Below are 26256 nucleotides of genomic sequence, written 5' to 3' on the forward strand. Positions count from 1 at the left end.
ATTCCTCAACTACAAATCATCTGTTAATTTGGCTGTGTCTCTGTTTACTATGATTATGATGCCTGAATGTATTTGCAAAATCTGTTGAATTTTAATATTTTTCAAATCTTTTGTAATGGGACTGGTGCTAATGTCATAGTGCAGTTAAGTTACAACAACCAGAAGTTTTGGTCTTTGCACCAAACAGCACCATCTCAACAGCACTTCGGGGCCATTTCAGTTTAGAGAAACATCTTAGTTCACTTATTCAGTCCAGTTATTTTCATTTAACTTTGCCAAACAATACCCCCTGTTACCTTTCCAACAGCTTGAACAAATTATCCACAACCTTGTGAGGTCTTGGTTCTGAGACAAGCCTTTTTTGTAGCACATCTACAGTGAGTTAAAAAATTCTGCTACATTTTTACTAATGAAGACTCCAGAGTGTTTCCCCAATTCTGACTTTGTCACCTTGGCTTCTTGTAAAATTTAAGATTGAATTTAAAATTTTTCTATGAAGTTTTGACTCCTTCTACAGTTTTTACAACCATCTGTCAGCAAGTTTCTGATATGTGGTAAATTCACCAGGTCTCTCAGGTCATCAAAGCAAAGGCTTCTTTTTTACTGAAGAGTTGAAGACTCTCATCTCCAAACCTTTATTCTCAAAGGCATTTGATACTTTCCCTGAATTTTCCTTATTTCTGAAACAACTTTCTCTTGGGAGAGCCAAAGTACAATGTGGAAGCAAACACAAAGAGATAGACAACTATGCATGTTTACACCTATGTCCAGTATTTTTAATAATTTGTAAGCAGCAGTTACTCTACTACGCATGTATTTGACCTGTAGAAGGAGAGACCGGAAGAACATGAAGAACCCAGAACCTTCCACCACACTTCTACTTTGTAACCCAGGTATTTTAAAAAGTGCTATATGGATGAAATTGCATGTACTTTGCTCACTTACTTGTACTAAAAATTGCTATCGATCCAAATATAGAACCTAAAATTCATTCTGTGTGTCTGACCTTTTCACAGCTTTGCAAATACTACATTTTTTTATGATTGCCATTAGATTTTACTGCCCCACAATTATATAATACACATTGCCCATTATAGACAAGGAGACAATCTAATGGCTGTTTAATGGTCAGGCTACCTGTTACATTATTTCTACTGGCTGTTTCAGATGCCCAGTTTGGGCGGCTGCTTGATGTATTTGCTTATATTTATTTACATCATATTTAAGACTTATAGTTCACGATAATGGCTAAACTCATAGTGCTCACAAGGGTTATATTGCTAATCCATCCAAATGACATGCAACTGCAAGGAGGAAAAGCCGACCAAGACCCTAGTGGTGTTCAAATATTCTTGTACGGGCAATAATATGAGATCAAAATATGAATTTCAATCAGAGTGCAGTGGAAGATATTATTCACTGGGGGGGAAGAGTGACACAAGATACTTCCCGAGGAGCTGAGTTTTTTATTAGCGTGCATATCAGAGGATAATCTCTGTAATGCTACATTGAGTTGGAAGGTCAATCCACCGTCGGGGTGTCAGGAGGATGAAAAGTTAAGTGGGAGTTGAGCGGTGGCAAGACCTCTGCCAGAAGCTCAGAATCAAAGAGACATAGTGGAATGTGACACACTTACTGGTATGAAATGCTGGAATGGAGCATGAAAATATGGAGATCCTTTTACTACCTTGTACAGCAACAACTTTAAATTCCATATTAGTGCAGTTCAAAATACCAAAACTGAAATTTAGCAAAACACTTTCCAAAGAGAGCACTATGTTGCAGTTGTTATTTCATGCCACGAAAATCTTTTGCATCTCAAATAAGAAGAATTTTACTGAGAGCCATCCGGAGGTCTTTTCAGATTTTCAGCATGGTCAAGTAAGGAAAACATTAAATCACAACACAGTTAACTGCGGCCTACAACCACCCTGTTCTGTATAAAGTGAGTGGGCAACTCTAAGTTGTACAAAGAATAGCGTGAAATGCGGCTGCTGTCTGTCTGAGAGAGAGTTGACAGGATTTCAGAGCGTGGAGAATGGAAATAAGAAGTGCCATTGGAAGTGGCTGGTTCCTTCCTGGAGGAGTTATTGGTGTCTTCTGTCTGCTTCTGATTACCTTGCCAGCACAATTTCCACAATTCATGTCTATTTACTCCCCATTTACTGTATATTTGCATGGGGATAAACAAGGACACTGATCCATATGGCAACTAACTGCAGATAAACTAACTTTTATATTCGCTATGCTGCCACTTCACATTCGCATTGTTTCATTTGTCACCAGTTTTTATGCACTAAGTGAGGATATTGTCATGTAGTGCCACTTTGTTTGAATTAAACTGCAGCGCCTCAGGATAATGTATGCACATTCCAATCTCAAGAACAAAGAGTTGAATGTTAAAGTGGATCCTTTTTTAGGAGGCTCTATTATGTGGACATTGTTTGCTCATGAGATTTGTTCTTGCTGCCATGTCACTGGTTTCAAACAGGGCAATTACTGTGTTAACTAATATCAGCATGCAAAGATGGAGAGCGTGGGAGTCTGACTTAAAATGCTGAGAAATGTTTGAGCTTGTCTTTGATTGGAATCATGACGTCTATCGTTGTTTTTACATTACTTGCGGTATAATTTCATACTTCACTTTCATGTATGAGTCGTATATTTCTGAGCTTCATGCACGCTTTTTCTTCATACCACATGTGCAGCCTGAAAAGAGCAGCGCACACAGAGCAGAGGACTTGTCGTTTAGTGTGGAAAGCATCGTTGATGCATGTTTCACACTTAACTTTGTATGAGAGAGGGATCTTGCTCAATTATTTTCATGAATTTTTCATCTCTCACATAAGCTGCACACTTCAAACAGCTAAAAAGCACCACTAGAACCATACAGCCCACAGGCAACCATCAACCGTCAAACAACCTCCGCACTCTCATAGATCTGTCTTAAAGCAGTGAATGCAGATCATTGCAAGGAGAAGAGGACGTCAGGGTCACTTCAGCAAGGAAGGACATTGTGTTACAATGTAATACAGAATGCAGCCATTCTAATGCCATTGATTCCAAACCTCTTGTCTTATAATTAACACGGATTTGTTGGATAGCGATCAAAAACCACTACGAACAACTTATAATTTGAACAAATTAGACAAAAAAGGAGAAAAAAGCCAGATAAAATTGGATCATTTGCTGTTAGGAAATGATATGATCTCTTTTATTGACAGCTGCTGAACAGTCTGTTAATTACTCACATCAGTCTTCTGAGCTTTTTCTGTGTCTTGTCTTGTACCCACATGCATTTCCCTTTCAACATGAAAGCATTTGGGAACCACAATGGCTTTAGGTAAATAAAAATAAAAAAAACAAGAAAAAAACTATTTCTGTTTAATTTGCGGTTTAAAGACTAGTGGAAAGGGTCAAACTAGCCTATAAGGGATTCTTCTCATGCGGCTTTAACAGATGAAGGCAACCATATGTTTTTTTTCCCCTCACTGTCAGCACTTGACAGAAACCCCTAAGAGAACGTTGTTAACAACAGGTGAAGGGAGGCCCGAGGGAACAGGCTCATTGGCAGAACAGAATGATCAATTTGACCGCATCATTAGCATGTAGGTCTGCTCTGTGGAGAGGAAAACGTATTTGTAACTTGAATATTCAGTGTGGGTACAGTGTAATGGGGGGATTAATCCAAAAGTGATGTGCTACTGAGGAACCATTTTTATATGAAGTTGCATTCAGCATAAAAAATAGTCCTGATTTAAATACTGAGCCCTGCTTTCATGATATTTACATCATCATTGCACTTTCAATATAATCTTAAAAGTCCTTGAGATTTCAATCCTTGCTTAGTTGGACTTGTCTGTGTTTATTAATGACAACATCAAGTGCATTTTAATAGCACAGGTCTAAGAAGAGGTCCGTTCACATAATGTCTACTGACAGCCAAGGCCGGTATATACATTCCAAAGTGACTGCACATCCAAACAAACCATGACTTTAGAACATTCACCTTGATTCAAACTTGAATCAATACATTTTGTAAATAGATAAATAAAATGAAAGAAGACAGGAAAAATAGTGGGTATAGGTGTGGATTTGAATCCTACATAAGACAGGGAAAACTTCAGCAAAGCAGTGCACAACGCAATATATTGGTTTGGTTAAATCATTTCGGTTAGATTAACCACGTTTTTCACAAGCTACAGACACATCTCTCATAAATACAATCAACATTTTTTTAGACATACAGTTCTTGTACAAATCTAATGAATTTGTTATAAATGAAAACACGAGTGGGTTTGATTGTAACAGACAAATGGTTAGTTGTAAAAGTTGCTAGAAAATAAATGTGAGTGCAGTTAATCCAATACAACTTAGTCTCTGTACTATAGATGGATATTGGATGTGGATCGATCTGTGACTGATAGATATCTACACATGTATCCATCTAACATGAATGGAAACATTAATACATACATTAACTAATGTACATGGATATTATTAATCTATCCATCTCTTTCTATCCATGATCAATGACAGATAAATACTTATGTGTGGATATCGATCTGTTGATTCATCGATATCAGAGGTGGATGCACTGGTTTTCCATAAAGATGTATTTACCCATCATCTGTTTGTGATTCTAGATTATATACTTATGAACTATTCACATGGGATTAGTATTACCTGGGGATCTCTAGTAATTTGTGAATTGCCCCCTTACGTCTGTGTTTCTTGCAGTACATTCACACAAGATACGCAAAGACTGTATTTTACTCAAATTTACTAACATTGCTGCCTGGATATGATGTCAAATCTGTACACATCTGATTGGTCACAGTATACGGTGTGATACATGCTCTGTCCAAAATGCTAAACCAACAGTGCCGTCAGGACGATATAATTTGTGATTTCCAAAACACTTCGGCCGATACATCACTGTTAAAAGCCTGTGTTGTAACAATGCTATTGTTAGGGTGTCGTTAGGTTTAGGCACAAAAATCACTTGGTTAGGTTCATGGAAAGCTTGTGGTTCAAGTTGAAATGATAACTTTTAACGGGATATGTAGTCGTCATGGCAACAGTCAATATGTCAACAGTGGGCAGAGTTGTGGGGATAACGGGTCATCAGGACGTTTGTATTGAGTCTGCTGAAAGATAGCCCTAGAAAAATGTTTCTTACCGCATGCTGCTATGCACGTCATCCATCTCAATATCCTCCCAAATTTCACTCTTCTTATTGATCTGATTTGGCTGTTACTGCAAACGGTCCATAGGCCTGTTGTGTATAGGTCTGCTCCTGCATTTGCACCTAAAATGCTGTCAATAATTTTCACTGCAGCCTCCATAGTTCAACTGGGAAAGAGGTAGAAATAGTTGCATAGTAAAAAAAAACCAACAACAACTAAAATACCCCCCAATCACTGAGATGCAGATTCACACGGGACTAGTATTATCACTGGATGTCAGTGTTTGGCGAAATATGGTAGGTAATTAGCGATGGGATTTTTATATATCTACTGATTAGCCGAAACATTATGACTGGTGACTGACAGGTGAGGTTATAATGACTGACGATTATAACCATCTTGTTATAATGCAGTGTTTTTCTGGGCAACATAGATTCCTGACATTCATCTGGATGTTTGACATGTACCACCCATCTACACATTACAGGTCAAGCAACCCCCTGCTCCCCACCACCCATGGCAACAGCAGTCCTTGATGCCAGTTGTCATCTTCAGCAGGGCAATACACCCCGACACACTGCAAAACCTGCACAGGAGTGGTCCGGGTAACACAACCAAGTTAAGGTGGTCACTCGTGTTCCACCCTCCCCAGATCCAAATCTGACTGAGCATCTGTGGGATGCGCCAGGATAGACTTGATCTAGGTAGGTCCCACCCTGCAACCCACAGCACCCACAGAATTCACTGCCACCATCCAGAGGCCACAGGAGATCCACAGATATTCTTTGTCCACGAACCACTGGATCAGAGGAGTTAAAGCAGCATAAAGAGGTCCAACACAATATTCGGCAGGTGGTCAGAATGTTATGCCTGATCGGTGTATATATTTCCATTTATTTTTATTTATGAATCTGACAAATACTGACATTTTTTGGGGGGTCCACAAGGGCAGACAGCACACATGATAATGTCGTATTAAAAGCACATTCATGAGTAGCCCACCATTGATTGGGAGGCAAAAGTGTAACAGAGCTTTTTCTGATGGATGGCATTTTAGTTTTAGCATTGTGTTCCAACTTACCCTGCCAAGTTTCTCTCAAGCCTAGCAAACACTTCCATGACTTGGTTGCATGTTTAGAAATTGTGCTGTGTTTTAGGCAACAAGACAGTTATTAAGATAATATAAGTTTTGGATTCAACATCTTACAAATATAGCTAATTAATCGCTAAACAAGTATTGCAAATATACTTTTTCGCATGCTGCTCAAACACTTGTTGCCATAGATTTCCATGAAGACATGTCCCTAAAAATATTGGAGGACCATCTTCTGGCAATGTGATAGACTGAACAGAATCACTCCTTGCTCAGAGGTCAATAATAGGTTTATCCCTGTGCCAGAATGTGGCCTGTGTACCCCTGTGGGAGGAAAATTAGAGTCCAGATGGCTGCAGTACAAAGCAAGTTTAACATGGCCAGGCATTTTTGTGTTAGGTGGCTGGACAAAACCTAAAACCACATCTTAAATAATTGGTGTCACAACAGTGGTTATTAATGAACTTTATCCCAGGTTTTCTTCATCAAACTGTGCATACAAGGAGGTGTTTAACATATCATTACACTCTTCTTCTGCACAAAATTGACTTCATGTGCCATCTACTTCAGTCAAGTAGAACGCATTGTTATAATGGAGGGATATGAAGAATGTAACCATGAATTACTGCTGGTAGAAAACTGTTGTTTATTTTTCTACTTGGTGCCCTCTTAATTTATTCGCTTATTTCTAACAAGACAGCTGCATATCAGAGCTCTTAAACTTCATTCCTTTGAACATGACACTCAAGAAGTGCATTATGTGCATTTTCTGCATCACCATCTGATGCATATAGATTTCCATGGCAATGCAGTACAGAGTTACCGCTACTGTAACTGCATGGCTTTGATCAGTGGCCTGACTAACATGCAGATGAACAGGAGAGCAGATATAATATTCTCCCACTTCTTACGGTGGGAAAACATAGCCAGTAGGCAATTTGCTTAAGGACTGGAAAACTAGATTGGTTTAGTTAAAAAAAAAAAAAGTAATCTGCCAACCAGCTTCTCTAAATTTGATCACCAATGACGTATTTATATCCATATGTTATTTCTCAATCCGTATGCAAAATAAAAAAGGAAACAGTATTTTTTGGGGAGCTGTGTGCTGTTAATATTTCTTTCTGACCACAGTCTTGTCTAGTTGCTCATAACTTCCTGACAAAGACCAACTTAGTCCCCTGTAAAACCACGATTTTCTGTTTTTACACATCATTAAAACAAACCAAATGTAACATGTTATTAGTAGAATTTAGAGGCACTATTAGAACATTACCCACCATCTTTATGCCAAGCGACGGTGATCACCTAGTGGCTCTATAGGATCAGTTCAAGAATATTGAACTTATGTCTGCTAGGATTTTCAGGAACTGTCTCCAGGTCTTGATCCGTGAAGCTGCTTAAACAAAGGCAACTTATCTTATTTAAAGATGTTAACTTAAAGCTGTAGATCTGAATCTCACTTGGATTTAAGTCAGATGGAAATGAAGAGCAGAAAATGGTGAAATGATGAAACATTTTAGTCTGCAAAATGAAAATTGTTTCAGCCATACAAAGCAAAATAAGTTTTTTGTGTGTACGTCTGATGCTTTTTTTGTGCACCATATCACACAGTGTCTTCAAGGAGCACTTTAATGTATTATGCTGCCATTCAAAGTAAAAACTATAAACTCAAGCTGCTGCCCACTGCTTATTTTCAGCTGACAGGTTAGCGCTGCCGCCTGAATGGACAGTGACCTCCCTGGAAAAAGTGAGCAGCATCTAGTTAGCTTGCTTTCTTTTTTAAACTATTGTAGCACAAAATGTTTCTGTATACTCACCCCATTTGTTGCTGTTCGTTTATGTCTGACTGGTAAAGAGGTGGCCAATTACAGCGCTGCAGCCTTATGTCAGATATTTCAAATATCCAGTCTTGAGACGTATTTTTGTGTCCTCGAAAGCACTTTTGAAGATTTTTTTTTATTGACAACTGTGCAATTTCTGCATTTCGGTATTGCTTCTAAACTTCAAGATTTCTTTGCTTTGTTTTTCTGCATACATGCTGCCTTACTGGATGCTCTTTTGCAATCAGTTTTAGCCTTCAGTTGTAAGTAATCTCATGGCTGAATGAAAATTAATTAAACTATTTTCCCCAGAAACTCAAACTCCTGGTGTTACATGTATGGCACTGAAATGATAGGAATATGTACTTGTTACTAGTGCTACAATGTGATTGGAATCCTCAAACCATCTAGAGGAACAGAAATGACCAGAAGTCAAATCACAGAAAGGGTCTGTGGACGTGTGCATGGATGAGTGCCGAGGTTAATAAAATTTAACTGCTTCCAAACTGTGTTTCTGGAAGCGTCTCAGCTGTGAGAGCCTCTAGGCAAAAGGCCCAGTTCACTTGCATCACTCACACAGCCCCTGCAACGATACTTTGACAGTGTGTCACTCACTACTGTTTGCTTGGGCAAGAAGTGCTAGCATGACTAACAGAGGTGAATATATTGCAATCTGCACCAGAAATAGACTTAGTCAGTTTTCTGCCCTGACAGATTGTTATTTTACTTAGTAACACACAGTGTTTTCAGATGTAATGCTGTACAGTTTTCATGGCGGCGCGGGCTTCAATGGCTTTTTCAAATAAAATGCTGTCTTCGCTGAGGATATACATTTTTGTTACGGAGTTATTTTGCTCTGTAAACTCAGAATAGCTTTCCATTGACGTCTTCTGCTCGCAGTTTATACTGGAAAGCTGTTGTGTTCAGTCTACTCTGCTGAATTATGCAGATGTAATGATAAACTGGTAATGTATTTGACTGCTTTTGCATGGGTTAACTCTGTCATTGAAGGTATTTTAACTCCATCATTTTGTTGTTTTATATCCATGTGTCAAAAAGAACAAAACAGAGTTATTCCCTTTGGTTCCAAACTTATGGGAACAGCTCAAAGATCTCTGGCACAATTTACTAAAAACCATAATTGACCGCGTTACACATGTGGTCCATGAGTTTGAGATAATGAGTTTGTGATGATGCCTTCAGGAGTCTAATATCTTGGGCATTTTGTTATTTTCAGTATTTATTGCAGTGTTTTGTGCTGATAATTGAAGATGCTGTTGTTTCCGTTTGCCACAAGTTGCCTCATAATGGGAAAAATGAAATATCTGATTGATACTGAAGCATTTTGTTTTTGTTTTTTGGCTGGATTTTAACTTTCTTTGTCTGACCTTTTCTGCTGCAACTTCACATTTTTTCAAATTTTGTTGTCCATTTAAAGCAAGCCAGCAGTAGCCCAATGCCGGCAGCCCACACTGTTTAAACGATGATAGAGTTACCAGCACATAAATGGTATGGGTGGAGCCGCGGGACCAAACCAAACGTGGTTAGCAGGGATGGAGATAGATGTGAGGAAGGGGACAGCCACACAGAGCCACACTGGGCTGCAGTCTGCTCGACGAGGCTGATCACCGTGATACAGCTATCTATCTCCCTCATTCCTGCTCTCTCTTTCTCTCTCTCCCATCATCTTTCCGATGTTTTATTTTTTCCTTATCGAGCTGGTGATCTAATATTTGCATGTTCAGGCAAGAGAAGTCTACTTAACCATGTAAGTCCCAAATATATCAAATATATATATATATATAAACCCTTACATCATGTATCTCAGATCTCAGGTTCATAAACATGATTATGCAGTAAATAGCTCTAACCATACCACATTAACAAACTGCAACCCACCTGGGATCTGAGGGTTTTCTGTGGTCTGATGCTGAATTAGAGTCAGACCTCAGCTTGACTTTGTGGCATCCTGATCAGATGTGCACATAGGCAGTCGGCCCCAGAGGGAACCGCTGCTAATTGGCCCGGCGGTTTGCTCTGAGGTCAATTGTGGGCCAGGGTCTCTAGGTCATCAGAGAACCCGGTGCTGAGCGCAGACCTGTGTTATGCTCCCTGGGGGGCATCAGTTGCCATTACACTCCTCCAGACGGTGGTGAAATTGATCTAATGGGAGGGATGCAGCCTTTTTTTGAGAATCAGAGTCTTGGATGAGAAAAGTAGACACATTATTCTTGAGACACAGTGGATTTTGGTACAAAATTGCATTTTTTTTTTCATTAGTTAATGGTTATTTTCTTGCGAAACCTTGTATTCTTTTAGAAAGCATCGGTAACTACCACCTGGGAAGTGGGAAGATGCTTGTTGATCGTGCCAAGTCCCTGTCCTTGTGAGCAAACAGCTGTTTTTGTTCTGTAATGTAAATGCATTCTTATTAAACATAAAGTATGAAGGTAATGTTCAGTGCCCCTAGTTGAATTAGAATATTCTTAAATAATCTTTTTGACTATATATTTGTATAGTTTTGAGAATATATTCATGTAGTTTTTGTTTCTAGGACAAGATACATTGAAATCTTGCAAACTACAATATTCACCACTTTCCTTGAAGTTTTCATAGATGCTTCGGGAGCAAACATAATAAATAAAATCCCATTTTCGCCTACCTTTTTAGGACTGTGAGGTCAATTTGTCCAAACCCCTTTATGTTACATCCCGAATGTACCAAAGGAAGGGGGCTCTTGAGATTTAAACAAATCAATGAGGATAAATGCCAATGAAATGGTTGACGCACAACATATAGAACAGCAACCCCCCCCCCCGCAGTTTCCGTTATTAAACAAATAAAATGTGTGTCTGCCTCTTGGCCAGACATGTTGAAAAAATATTAATTTATTTGAGGTTTGAGGAATCTATTCATCAGTTTGTGCCGTTCACATTCTATATTTAGTGCAGTTTGCAAAATCAAAGGTTCATAATTCAACGTGGCTTCAAGTGGAATTAATGTAAAATCCGGGAGCAATGAAACGCTTTGCTAATCGTGCACATCGAAGTATAAATATTACTTAAGTTATTGCTGAAGCACATTAGTCTGATAATAACATTAAATTGCCACATTGTTCATTTCAAGTTTCATTATGAGATTATGCTCAAATTAGCCAAGCTGGGGGAGCAGTTGCAACGAGCAATTAACACTTCATCCTTCTCGTCTGAGCTTGTTGATTTTTTTTCAGCTGCTCCTCCACAGTAAGATGACATCTTGTTGCTTTGTTTTACTGAAGTTCTGATTAGCTAGATTGGTTTAGTTTCCAAGGAAGAAAAGTAGATGAGCACAATGACAGACCTGTTTGAAACACTGAAAACTCAGATATGATGGCAGCAATCCTGAGGTTTGTAATTAGGGTAGTAATTAGTCTTTATCATCCTGGAATGAGAACTAGTGGCTGTTCTATTGTATTGCTGACCAGCTTGAAATGGGTATTGGAGAAACAGAAATGTAAAACACGTCTTATTATAATGTACTAAAAGACCCGATTTTCACTTCTGGCACTTTTTTTGTGAATATTTTGGGTTCCTTCCATATTACAAATACATGCATCTCCATTGTATTGGTAATTGTGGTTCTGGAGAAGATGCTCTGTCTGCTTCTGTGATAAACTGTCTGATGCGCTGGTCGAGACTCCATTCACAATGAGGCTGCACAGGAGCAGCAGGTCAAAATATGAATGAACGACCTAATACAGAGTTTAGCTGTCTGCCTGTTCCTAGATAGATACTTTATATTGCTGCTGTTGTTCAGTGGTTTTGTGGTAATTTGTCTGCAAGAGACACATGGATGTCAGCACCATGTTCATGCAGGTCAGATGAAAGATTTGGTTTTTAATGGTCTTGTCGGAGCTTTTGTTCTGTGTCCCTTGCATACGTTCTCCAGGCTGTTAAATGCATATTATCTCTGTCCGTATTGTGCGTGGAGCAGAGAAATCTGAATAACTATTAACTAGTCTTGCGAGGATCTACGTTTAGTTAATTCAGGTTCCAACCGACTCCTAGGCAAATTAAATCTATTAGAAATGAAATCTATTAGAAAGACCTGAGAATTTATGACTTACACACTTATTCCTTTGTCATGGAACTGCTGCTCTGGCAGAATGTGTGCCTTATCACTCCGGAGTGAGTTATTCCTGCTAAAATGTCAGTGTCATTATCTTTGCACTGCTCATTACATCAGCCTCACAATGTAGCCTTGCAGTCCCAGTATTTAATCACTTTGCTCTTGCAATTAAAATTCTCTGCGGTTTATTTAAAGCTATGTAATTGGCAATTTGTTTGTCAAACACTCAACCTAAAATAACAGTAAATATCTAGGAAAAAAAAGCATCTCCAGGGTCATTACACATCGAAGTTCCGATGCTCACAGAATCAGGAGAAGGCTCAGGTCTAGTGACACTGTAGTAAACATGGTCTGTATTCATTATTTATATGCAGAGCCAAAAGGACTATGGGAAGATTTCCAGGTATACCCGACAAACCGTTAACCCCCCTGACAACATAATCTTTAAAGGGGTGAAAAGGTTCTTGTAACCTCACAGAGCACTATTTCCACTGAAACCTGGGGCATTTGGGAGTTTTCCACTGAGCAACATTCTGAATTTTGGCATACTCAAAGGTCATCACAGTAAAAATAAATAAATAAAAATCTTGTTGAGGCTGGTGAGAAAGGACAGAAGCTGGTAGGGAGAAAGCGGAGACAATAAAAGTGAATAGCTCTATGCTATACTTAAATATGTTGTAAATGAGAAGTGCTTCTGAAAAACCTTTTCAATTTTGACCTTAAGTGGGATTTTATTGAAAATTCCATTAAACCTTTAGTTCCACACACTTGAAAAACCAGGATGGAAGTGGTAAAGTGCTGATTTTGTGATGTAATTAGTGCAATAAGAGTTGAGGGTGTAGACTCTTCCAGATGACATAATGTAGAGGACATTTTGACACTCTTAACCTGCATATTATGTTTAATCAGCTTTGCTATCTCATTGCATGGGGCCCTTACCAAGCAGATGCACGTGCAAAAATAACAGAAATAACTGCAAAATAAATCAATGCTTAGGATTTTGTCATAAAAACCCCACCATGTAGAAAAGAACTGAAGCGATAACATCTATTTGACACAAACTGGGGTTCAGAATTTTTTTTTGTATATATGCATTCAATATGCAGTGCATCCCCTTTCCTCAAACAAATAAGCAAATTTGATAATGAAATATCATATTAAGTTGTTAAATAAATACTGAGAATTCTGGAGCTATTAAAGAGTGTGTGGCTTTTCCAGAACTATAAATATATTTGGGGTTAAAGCTGTACACAGTTGATCTGCATAAATTCTGTGTAAAATTTAACACTGCATGTGAATAGTTTCTGTCACCGCCATAAAATCTAGAATTCAAAAGATTAATAATACTGAAGAAGCCCTGAGCCTTAAGATATTCATTCATCATTCATTTTTATGAAGGATATGAAATCAAATAGTTTCCAAGTTTTCAGTTTATGTCGGTTATTTAGAGTTATAGTTTCTACATGCTGTTTATCTAAACAAGAGGGAAAGGTAATAATGCATGAAATAACGCAGTAAGAGTGCCACTATGCAGAGACATTACATCTAAACATCACTGTTGACGTCTACAAAAGATGTTTTTGCAATGAAATGTTTTCTTCCATGCACGTTTTTTTCATTGCAGTACTGTAAAACAACAGCGACACAAGCACGTCCATCCTCTTTCACATCTTTTTTCTGCTCTTTTGCTGCAGTATGGAAAAAGAAGGTGTAAGAGAAACTAATTCGCCCCGTGTGCCTTTCGTTTGAAGTTTTGCTAAGCACTCATTTCTCCCATAAAACATTTAGTCGTCTCTTCGGGTTTGAAAGCAGAGGATACTTTAATAGGTGGCAGTGAAACTCCGATAACCCGGTGAGCTTTGTAGTCAAAGAGAATCCAATCTTTCAGCCACATGTTTGCGGCGCCACGTTGGATAAATGGCGCGATTATATAAATAAATAAATGAGACATATTCCACGGCGAATTAAACTTCTATCAGACGCCTCAGACCACAGCTTTATATTGCGGCGCACATTATGGCTGTCGCATCTCCGGGATTATGGCCATTTATTTATTTATTTATTTCCCTTTACAGAAAAGCAGCCATCAATCCTCTGTGACGAACATACAGTGTAGTCAGCTCCGCTAAGGCTCCGTGTCTAATGAAATATACCATATACCTGTCCTCAGCTGCTTTCTCCCTCTGCTCCGACAGCCAGTGGCCATTTGCAAGTGCTTTGGGTACAGCAAAAATCATTCAAAAGCATACTTGAGCCATTTAGTAATGTTTTCATGGCCCAAGTTTTTTCTCCCCTCTCTGTGTGTATGACTCAAATGCGAGCATATTTACTGTGAGGCTTGAGATTAATCAGCTTTGGTGGTGTATAAATGCCAACATGCTGTTATCACTGTGAAGCTGATGGAAAACCATAGAGTGACAGCTGCTGTGTGGGCAGTTCAAATGTTAACTTATCTTGTAATACAATACTCCGTCAGCGAATCAAAGCTTCACCGGTGATTCATTTTTTAGGTCAAAAGCAACAAATCCTCACGTCTAATAGAAACACTTCAAATCCCACTGAGACAATGTTGCCACTGCGAAGTGCGTCGCAGATTGCGCGACACCGCAGTCAGAGTGCTTCACTTCCTTGCACGATTCAGCGTCTGACTATCACGTTCTCCTTTTCAGCTCACAAAGCCAAAAGGAGTCTGAGATCCAGATGGCCTGTTAGTACAGTGTCTTCCAAGAATTTAGAGCGCGTTATCCTCCAATATCATGCAAGCAAAAGCAAATTTGAATTTGACTATTTGCTTTGAGGACTCTCATCCTGGCTGTTTCCAATCGGTTACTCCTGAAACACGCCTCATTCACTCTTATTCTTTCTTCGTCTTTTTAAATAGACTACTCCAGAATGCAATTTTGCCTGAAACTAACCATTTTAAACAATTAAACCGCTGATCTTCTATATAACATTCTGCATTTGAAGCTTTTCTGCAGTCTTATGTGTTACACCTGGTTATGATGCATTTGGTGTTTTGACTCCTGGCTGTTATTCTTTACACATTCCAGGGGGTGCAAAATGGAACAAGAAAAATATATAATGTGCATTGCATCGATGTGTTTGGCTGAATAATCTCAAAACAACAACAAACAATAGCTAAAAAAAAAAAAAAAAAGACAGCAGCCACTACTGTGTTACTCCTGGTGTATAGTTATGAATAGTGCATGACTGAATGCTATAAAGTGACCCACCACATTTAACCCAGGCGTGCTTTGTAGTAACACCATGGAGAAATGTGAGCTGAGTGTTTTGAGCTTCTACACATGTGTCATGAGTGAGGGATGGTTCTCAAACATCAACAAAAACATTGACTTTGCCTGCTTCTGTTTTTCTGAATGTATAAATCTCTGGAGGGGCTTCACTGTGAGTTGTTTATTTTACTCACCAGCATTCAATATCCCTGCTGATATTTTTAGTTGTACAGTGCTGTAGGAAATCTGAAAAGGTACAGTACATCATGTAAATTGAAAAAAAAAGTACATTGCCTCTGGAGAAAAGACTTATTATGGAGGTGCAATACAGTATAAATGCAGGCTTAGATTGTTCAGGTGATCTGGCCAGTCATGAATTTGGAAAATGTCAGTGGACAACTCTGCATAACTGATCACATGCTGGACAAAGAGGAAGCTTGGCCTAAAGCAAAAATATAGAAGCATGCCATTATAAAATAGGGTGAAATGGTGAGTTGATTAACATCTTCAAGTAGACGGAATTCAGTATACTACTAAAGGAACATGTGGCTTTTTAAATGGTGAATGTCCATAATGAAATCTGGCATGTACCTTTGACAGCAAATCATCGCAACAGCAATATATCCAGAATTCAAACCGTACTGTGTCTAATTTTTTCCCCTCAAGAAAAACAAAACAAAACCAAAAACAGCACAGTGCAGTCAAAAGCTGCAAGTAATCACCTGCAACTAATTAAAAGAATTCACTGCATCAAATTAGTTTTGAACACTCTAATTCAAATAATGTATGGCTTCATAAGTCCGGGTACTCGTGCAGGTTGCTTACATTTTCCTAGCTCTCTCCAGGTAACTCTTAAAGGTTTTTGGCGCATCCAGCCATGATCAAAATGACAACTCAGCCATAAGTTGAATTCATTTGTAGGTTTCAGTGAGCCCAGCACAGCAATTGAGTGTGAAGAATGGGAGCCATAACCGTTCCCCATGTTCCCTTGTCCACCTCATCACCTGCCATCTATGTAACTGTCCATCTATTGTCCTCATGGGAATCCATTCCATCATCACCGTTAATGGCTTTCACATTGTCCAGATAATGGCTATGAGGTTGGCTTGTAACTTCCTGACATGTTGGGATGAGTGGCAGGTCTTAAATTCTACATACAGACTTATGGTTTTAGATTCTTTTATGATTTTCAGCCAAACAACATTAATCGGTTTATCAAAAAAATTAGATTTATTTTGAAATTATTAAATTTTGCGGGTCATCCATGTTAAGACAAGAGCTGAGATTTAATTATACTTTGCTGTTCAAAGAGTAATCTGTTGACAAAAAAACACAGCTTCTGTCTTGGTTAAATTTGAACTGAAAATCAATACGGCAGCCACATAATTGGATAGGACAGATCATGAAAAGACCATTATTGTAATATGAACTGAGTGCCTTTTCTGTCTCTCTTTTTTTTAATACTGAGGGACTTTACGATCTCAGTGTGTTACGATTTATCCAACTGCATTTAATCTTTACTATTTTCTGAAATAGTGAGTCATCCCACAGGGGAAAAAAAGGTTACAAAAAACAAAAACACCATTGTAAAACATGGCAGACCCTTTAGATGACCAATTATTATAATTAGAGTACCAATTATAACATGTTGGTCATTCGGTTGCGAAAACCATTTGTGTGTCTCGAAAAAGAACCCTGTTCCCTTTGATTTCAAGGACACTATATGCTGAAGGACAGCACTTAGACTGACATAAATTGATGTAAAACCCAATTAGTGTCTCTGTTTCCTGCATGTCCATGATTGAATTTACTTAAGGGATCCAGATAAGGTCTATACTGTACTCTGTACCTGTAGATCTCCCATCTGGCATTAAAATGAAAACACTAGAACAAGTAACATTTACAGAAGCCTCATGAGAACATCTCTGTGTGGTCAATATTAGTGTGTCCAAACTGCTGTTTAAACTGTGTTGACTTCTCCCTCATGCACCAAAAGCAGTTTTGCTTCATTCTCTGCCTGACAGCGAGTGGCATTCAGTTTCTTTATAAGGGCTGTCATTCTGTCAAGCTCCAGGAGAAAGTGGAACAGGATAATGGTGCTGTGGTGTAAATGTTGGACACGAGCAGGAGGAGGGGGGGTGAAATTGTGAATAATCATACCTGTTGTAGGACATCTTTCTGGGGGATCAAAGTGGCACTTTTTCATATTGCAGCCTGGGTGTTGCAGAATTTTATCGTTAGAGTGAATATTTCAGAAGGTGGAACATAAATGCAGCATTGAGTCAATGCATGTACCCATTTATGTGTTTATTTGCCTTAAGAAGTGGAAACAGCTGTGCAGCGTCGATTGAAAAAAAAATCAAATGTACCGAAGTATAGGCAAGTGAGATTTGTTTGTGACATGACAGAAGCATTATTGTGTTGGGTACTAAGTGAAGTTATATGTAATTACATAAGGTGGTAAACATGCTCCACATTACTATGTGGTGATAAGGTCTGAGTTTGTTCTGAGTCTTCTTTTATCATGCAAAGGTACCATCACTCCAACCTAGAGCCACAGATGATGGGAAAATGTGCTATAGGTGGTTTATCTTCAGTTTCATCCAAATAAAGCCTATTAATAATACAAGGTCCACAGTTCAGTAGATGCAGGAAGCTAATTTCATTAGTCGGCATGTTTTTACTCAAGGTGAGGAAAGCAGGTCCATTTGGTTACCATTTGGGGATGTTCACCAGGATTTATTCCCACTGATGTATAATAGATAATATTATCACATGAGATGATGATATTTCCAGCATCAGAGCAGCAGCATCAGTTTACACCAGCTGCAGTAGTAAATACTGAAGAAATTCCAAATTGACAAACGGATGAGTATTTAGCATTACACATTAGACATCACGTCAAAGATCAAAGGTAAAGCATTTGCACCCTTAAGGAATAACCTGATTTGTTTTCAAAGGAGGGAAATGATGTCTGACATAGAGGATCGGATGAAAAGAGGGATGAAGGCTTCTTAGGAGGAAGAACTCACTACTATATGGATGACTGGTCAAAGGCAAACTTTATTTAATGATATCCCATAACAGGGGTGGCCGAGATGCTGCTATCAGTTGCCACACAGTGCCACCCTGTCTTGTCACTTTTCCATTGGCCTTTTTGATATGATTCAGCTCAATTAATATGCCATTAAAACTAAACTGAGCTTTAATGTGTAGATGTGATCCTATTTTTGACATGGCACATTTATTTTTCTCAATTAAGTAACTTAATGGTCATTTTCGGTTGTGAGCTGCTATCTGAGATCAAAACAGCTGAACCGACTCTCATGTTGATATATCACCTCTTACTGAGGTTTGACCAGAGTTTTGCATCACTTCTAATCATTAAATTTGATGGCAGCCTTTGGCTTATGCAATGAAAACACTACAAACACAGCCAGAACGAGCTCAGAATAACTGCAAGAGCATTTCTGTAATGATGAGAACTCACTGCAGAATTAATTTTCAGGGCAAATAATAGAGGCTACATCTGCTTCTTTTGTGTAGCAGCAGCATGTGTCTTTATGTGCATGTTTGTGGGGAAGAAGAAAGAGAAACAAGCACCATAAAAGCAATAAAGAGCGGCTTAAACTAAGATAGGGCAACTATAGTGGACCAAGAAAAGGGGTTTTGTATTGCAGGGGAAGTGGTGTGGAGCAAAACGATTGTTTGATAAGAAAGATGACAGAAATAGTATAGAGAAAACCAGATACAGTTCCACAACATGGAGCCATTGAGAAAAATCCGCTTATTTCCTTTTGAGTTTGTGTGATTGTGCGGATTGGAAACCTGAGTGAGAGAGGGGAATGAGGTATACGAAGAAAACTAAAAGGGTACCCTCACATTTAAATCTCCATGTCCTCTCAGCTGCAGCCTGCATGATGAGGTCCCCATATAATTCTCAGAAAACCTGCTTCCAAGTAAAGACTGATGAGATGTTACACAGCAATAATCGGTGAGAGCACACATGAAGAATATGAGCTTGTAAAAACAAAAATATAAAAGATGTATGCTGGCATTTCACGTGTATCATACTGACTTTATAAAGCTGTGATAAAGCTGTAAACACACAGAAGAAACAAAATTAGCACAGAAAATATTCACAATGTGCAAAATATACCATAAGTTTGATAGTACTGGTTTAAAAAAAAGTGTTGTCTTCTTCTCCCCCAGAAGAGGGCAATGAGGTTATACACAGTTTTTCTCTTGATGTTTAGTCAACAATAAAAAGGAAATTTAGTTTGATCCATTACTGCATAACCTCTTTAATAAAGCAGTGTAAAGTGCTTTCAAATCTGAAAGTAAACAGACACTCCACAGACAAAAAAAAAAAAAAAAAATCCGCTCACACCTACCTCTTTATCTAAATATAGATAGGTAGCATCAAATCAGAAAAAAACCCCACTTTTCTTCACTCAGCAATACTGTAAACTGAAATGGATCGGCACAATCAAAACATCTGTATTTGCTGCAATCTAACCTCCACATGTAATTAGCTGGGATTAGTGGAAACCTATTTCTCATTATCTCTTTAGAGTGTCTCAGGCTCTCAGAGGTTTTAATTGTGCTTGACTGACAGGACCTTGGTGCCCCCTCATAAGCATTTGATCTTTAAACAGTCCCCTTCATGTCACCGCACAAAGAGCCCTCCCTGATCCGCACTCACCTCCCTGTTTCCTCGCTGCTGACAGAGCTCAGGGCTCATTTATACCCGTGCATGTAGCGAGTTGTGTCGACTTCACAGCAAGGTTACACAAGAAGATCATTATGTGTTTGCTTATTTATTTCGCACAATACCTGTGAGTATGCAAGACTGAACCAGAACGCAGCCAGGGAGAAAACGGACAGAAACCATGCTGAACTGTACTGTGGGTGTTAAGACGCACTCAGTATCAGTTCACAGGCATCATACAGAACGACATTGTTCTCTTGACCACACGGCCTCAGACTACAGGAAAAATGTTTGTCAAGCTCGACACGTCCTCCAATTGAAGATCAGACAAGCATCAAACAAACGGCATCAGTACAAAAGGCGTCAGACAAATATCTGACGAAATGGTATTAGACAAACCAAGCAGAGGAAAACAGTATCAGGACAGACGGCCTCAGACCAAACAGCCTCAGGCAGAATCCGGTGAATGTCCCTGCTCCCCCTGTCAAGTGAAGGTACACTTTAACTGGCAGAAGATAACAGTTCTCATTTGGATTTCTGCCATTCAAAGTAGAAAATATGGATTTTTTAAGGAATTGCAATCATTTTAACAAACTAGTTAAATATTTGATCATCTCTTATGCAAAAGATCTCAAATTAGTATAATAAAATATAACACAAAAATGATACACATGCCACATGCAATATATAATTGTTAGTGATGCTGTCTGCTCTTTAATGATGTTTTTTAGTCAGTGTAGACACTGTAGCGTACTGATTACATACTCAGTGAAGTCACTTATGACCCATAATCAAAATCAATTAGTTCCATGTCATCACTTTTGTTACTTGGTTGAACTCAATGTAAACAACCCCACAGCCTCCATGTACATGCACCACATGTTATGTACTGTATGGAAGAAGACATGTTGTGGTTTAGAGAGCAGAGAACATATATTTGGAGGTATTTACTGGCTGTCAACAGCTGGCTTAATGTTAGATCCTGTAGCTACATCTACTAGACCTATGCAATAAAACTAGAGTTTATGATACCGATCATAGAGACTCTGTCAGTACAATAGGAAAACTGTTTCATTTAAATGCATTAGGTGCAAACCAGAAATAAACATAACAAAAATGTTCAGTACCATGAACAAGCTCCAAACATGCCCGCTCTTTATATCATATATAACACTTAATAGTGGAGGCCCTTCATTTTAGTTCTCCCTTTGCTGCTGTGCAGGTCTCCTCAGGCATGCCACTCTGTAGGCATGGATGAGAGTGATGGGAGGCCACCACTGATATTGAAGCAACAGCATGCTGCTCTGTGTGCTGACAGACTTTATGTTGGGATGTGATCAGAGGCTGGTACCTGGTCCAGCCATTCTGAATCTTAACCTCCCAGCAGTTCAGCGACTTTTCCTATTTGCCTTTCATGCACCTCTGAGTTTTACCTTTTTTTTTTTTTTTTTTTTTTTTTTTTTATACAAGTACAGAGATGGGGTCATTTGTTTATCCTTATTCATTTTCATGTTTAAATTTTCATTTGTATGCATGCTTTTTATTGTTGTGTTAACATAAAAATTAAGGCAGTTGATTTCAAAATCAAAACATTTATAATCTGGCCTTTAAGGAAAAATTGGTCATGCAACAACGATCAATACCTATTGATTATATCCACTCATATTATACCTTTTATCAATATAGCCTTCACAGCTGTATCACCCAGACCTGACATTCATAAAGAAGGACTATCTGTACAGTGTGAAGTTGTGTAGAATTCCACATCTTCAGATTGTGAACAAATCCTTCCAGATTCCTGAAATTTGCCTACAGCTAATGTTGCAAGCTCCTGAAGAACACAGACCATCTATAATAACAAAGGCACACTTCTCCATCAACCTTTGCACCATCAGCAAGATCAAACTGATTTCATCAAATTTCCACTAAGATAGCAAACAAGCAAACACTGCGAAATGACAGTGTTAGTAGGATCCGTAACTGTAATTTAAAACTGGTTATTTGTGTGTTTAATTAGTCCACTCTGAAGATACAAGGCTGCCATCCTGGCAAATAGATAAATCAAAATGTAATCCTTACACTAAATCTAGTAATGTCCTTATGACCTTAATACCTTACTTGGTATTTATTCAGATAAAATGTACAGGAGGCATATGTTGCTGCTAGCCAACAGACGTGAGATGTAGGAACATCGCTCACCAGGCTGTTTAGTCTGACAGTGTTTTGTCAGAGACCGCTTATAGCCTGATGTCCAGTAATGCTGAACTTGGCAGTGGACAATATTTTCCTGTGACCTAAAGCCTTTCGGCCTCAGGAATGATGCCATTTTGCGCATCGTCTTTAAGTGATGTTGTGGTCGGAGAATGGTCTAAAATGTTAGGTTTAGTGTTTTCAGCTTGTGCAGGTTAATGATTGATGTCAGACGAAGTGGTTTGGTTTCTTTTTTCTTTTCTCTTACATCTGCAATTTGATTCTTTGCTGCCCCCGTTCACCTCTCAGCATTGGCGTCTTTCTCACTGTTTTTATTCCCATTTCCTCCTTTAGTGGGCATTCCTCGTGACACAACACCAGCATGAGTGACAGCTTGAGTGTGAGCAAGGGAACAGCCCATGCGGGGAAATTGCACTGCCATCCTTGTAGTTCTCGTGAGGAGTTGCTGTGACATCTCTCCAACGAGGGGGAACTTTGTCTTTGTGAGCAATATTGCAGCTCCCAAACAAAACCCTGAATTTATACACAAAGTTCTATGCACTTGCATAGTATGAATACATCTAAGAAAAAAAATCAGATTCCAGGATATTTATGTAATAATATTTAACATAAAAATCAGAATTATGGGAATGTTATTCTCCCTTCTTTAGGCTCGTGGCTCTGCTGCATTGTATACATTGTGTAAGACATAGCTATAACCTTGGATGATTAGATCGACTACATTTTACTCCCATCGCCATGGGTTCAACAAGGCTGGTGCTGGACTGAATAAATCGTGTTGCATATCCGTCCTCAGTGAGCTATATAGCATTGACACACAAAATACAAAAAAACATGCCTGGAATATTACACAGCTCTTGTGTGTGAACAACCAAGAAAATTGCCTCCGGTGGAGATAGAATCTTTTTCTCTTTGAAAAGCAAACAATTTACTTGGACAGGATTCTCCAGAATTCATTATTTGGGGGTAGGATCATGCATAATGTTAAAGTGCATTTTTGACAACAAAATCATACAACATTCCTCTCTAGCGCACACTTGTTGTATTAGTTGGGAGGGGTAAATGCTGGATATGTACTTGTTGGTATGTAGGGTTTAGCTTGCAAAATCATACATTTCTTTGTGCAGGGAACAGAAAAACATATGCAACGGTGTACTGAAGAGGTAGAATAAATGGAGAAATGTATATGATTGAGATAGATTGGTAAATGATTTTATTTAACAAAGCAGTAAGTGGTTATTTAACTGCTTCATAGAAAAGTTTTTTCTTATTTAAAATTTGCCTTCTTTTTTCCTTCCTTGCTGCTTTGTCAGGTAAAAGCTGTACAGTCTGCACATAACCTTCCATAAGTCATCTGCCACGTCACCTGCCTGTTAAGCTAATGTTGTCAGTGCAAACATTTGCTCACATAGATACTTAACTGACCTTAACATGATCAATATGAGAATAAACATGCAAGTTTGATCACACAACAATAGCCAGGTAAAGCCTGGAATACGTGCCATTCAGACAGCTTAGCGCTCCATGCATGTTCACGCCTGGAAAAACAGTCTATTCATGGTGCGATCCACTGGCTCTCAGTCCAGACTCACTGGGCCAAGTGGCACTCTCACTTGAAGGGAGTCCAGAACATCTCTTTTGGAAACACTGTAAGCCAGAACAGAGAAAATGGGGTTCCAGGGGAGGAACAAAGGAAGGAATAGAAACATCGGTGAGATAAGGTACTCCGCTCCTTCTGTTGGCCATAGCGCTTACATTTTTATAAACTTAATGCACTCGCTGAATTACTGAGATAAAGAGAGAGATTGTGTTCATTTGTAAAATTTATGTCTGCATTGCTGTCTGACAAGATCACTGATAAACACACAGCAAGCTCTCCTTTTCAGTGAAAAATTGTTTTGAGGCCTATTTGACCAACAAAATCCAAGATTTTAGAATTCTTTGCGTTGTCAGCACTTCCGAAGATCTCTGAGGTTTAATGCAGTCGGACAACAAAGCACTAGAAAGCGTTTTGACAACAAGACGGAGGCAGAGTCTTTATGATTAATTATTACATTGCTGTGTATTGTTTGCGAAGATAACTTGCAAAGTAATAGAAACAGATGGTGAACGCTTTGGATTGCAGGTAACATTTCAGAGCTGAAATGATTTCTAGTGTCAAAGCAGTCAAAAGAGCCATTAGACTCATTTACCAGTTGATACTGCATCTAGACAGACTTTCACACAACAGTGAGATCCTGTTACGGCTGAACAGACCTCTCTGACACAAAACAGAATATTGATTACAGCTGCACCTCAGGTGTCATGTGTTTCTTTTTTGGGGGGACTGTGGAACAGGTGTGACATCAACACGGAGAATGTTACTTTGGTGAATGGAACCTGGTTTTATGTCAAACTAGACAGAACATGATACCTGTGTTTGAAACTGGTCCCAGTGCCGCTGTCTCACTGGATTGGTTATCCTTTGGACACATAATAACAGCTATTGAAGGAAGTACATATTTGTCACAAGAGAAATGAAAAAAGGTTTTGTTTGTTTTTGGTTTCTGTCTCTAAAAATAACCATCGTTGGTTGCTATTATGGAAATATAATGTGTTTGTGTACAGTGGGAAAGCCTGCAAAACTGGCTAAGATGTCTTTAAATCATGCTACGCTTGTGTTTTGCACTCATTACCACACACTGTAACCCTCAAAAAATGCATGGATGATGCTAATTGTCATGCCACAAAAATAAAATCCACACTTTCAGCCTTTTATATTTATTGATTGGTTAGTTTATCATCTAGCTTTGGTTTTGTGAATTATACTCACATTTAGATGGTCTATTTCCTTGAAATAGGAAACAGCTGACCACAGAGCCCACAGTTTATCTGAGTTAGTATTTTCTTATCTAGTATCCAATTAAAACAGGAAGTACTTCCCTTGTGGCCTGTGCAATTGAAAAACAACCCAAGAGTGGCTGGTCGCTGGGAGCTACAATAATGTATCACCAAATGTTTGTAAGCCAATACTTCCATTAATTCTCACAGCAGCATTAACATCTCCCTTGCTGACTAAAGCAGAAATGCATTAGTCGCTGGCACGATGAATTCTCAGCGACTCTATGTATCTTTTCCCCCTTGTTCACTGTGATCGGCTATGTGTGCATTTACATATTAAGCGCTTATGATTATGTGAGTAATGTGAACTTTAGTACGCTAGCCCCAGAGAGTACTCCTCAGAAATAACAGAAAGAAACAAGCAGGGGCAGGAGGAGGTGGAGCTGGCCTTGATTTAGAATAAGTGAAATGACAATACTGCGGTGCTACCTCGGGGGTTGGGGTTACAAACATGGAGAGGGTGTTATGCAAAGGCAATAGAGCATAGCTCTGTATTACAGGTCGGATTAGATAAGTGTGGCGCTCCAGTTGACTGGCAGATTCAATTTGCTCGGCTGTATTGCACACGAAGTCCGTCTCAAGAATAAGGGTGTGGAACAGGTGAGAAGTGACTACATTTGGCACAAGACTGAGGTAATACCTATTGTACTGCTGGTGAAGAGAGGTTGAAGGCCAAATCAGAGAGGGACAAGAACAGTTTCATCTCAGCTGTCTGGAAGCATTTCTTATGCACTTTCTTGGAACAGTAATAGAGCTTAATTCTTTTAAGACCCTATGTGTGGTGCTCAGTAGTTTCTAACTTGGTGCCAGTTTTTCATTCCAGTAAATATGCTGGCATGCAAAGAAGTGGATTACAGCTATTGCTCAGGAGGGAAATGATAATTTTGGAAAAACAAATATGTACTGTGCTTCTGGACACTGTCGCTGTCTTGTGTGTTCTCTGTGATTTCATAGTCCCTCGGTGAACTGCATTGGAACAAACTTCACATGCCCACACTGCTGTAAGAGATGA

This window comes from Acanthochromis polyacanthus, chromosome 8, assembly GCF_021347895.1.
Source record: "Acanthochromis polyacanthus isolate Apoly-LR-REF ecotype Palm Island chromosome 8, KAUST_Apoly_ChrSc, whole genome shotgun sequence".
Classification (NCBI taxonomy): Eukaryota; Metazoa; Chordata; class Actinopteri; family Pomacentridae; genus Acanthochromis; species Acanthochromis polyacanthus.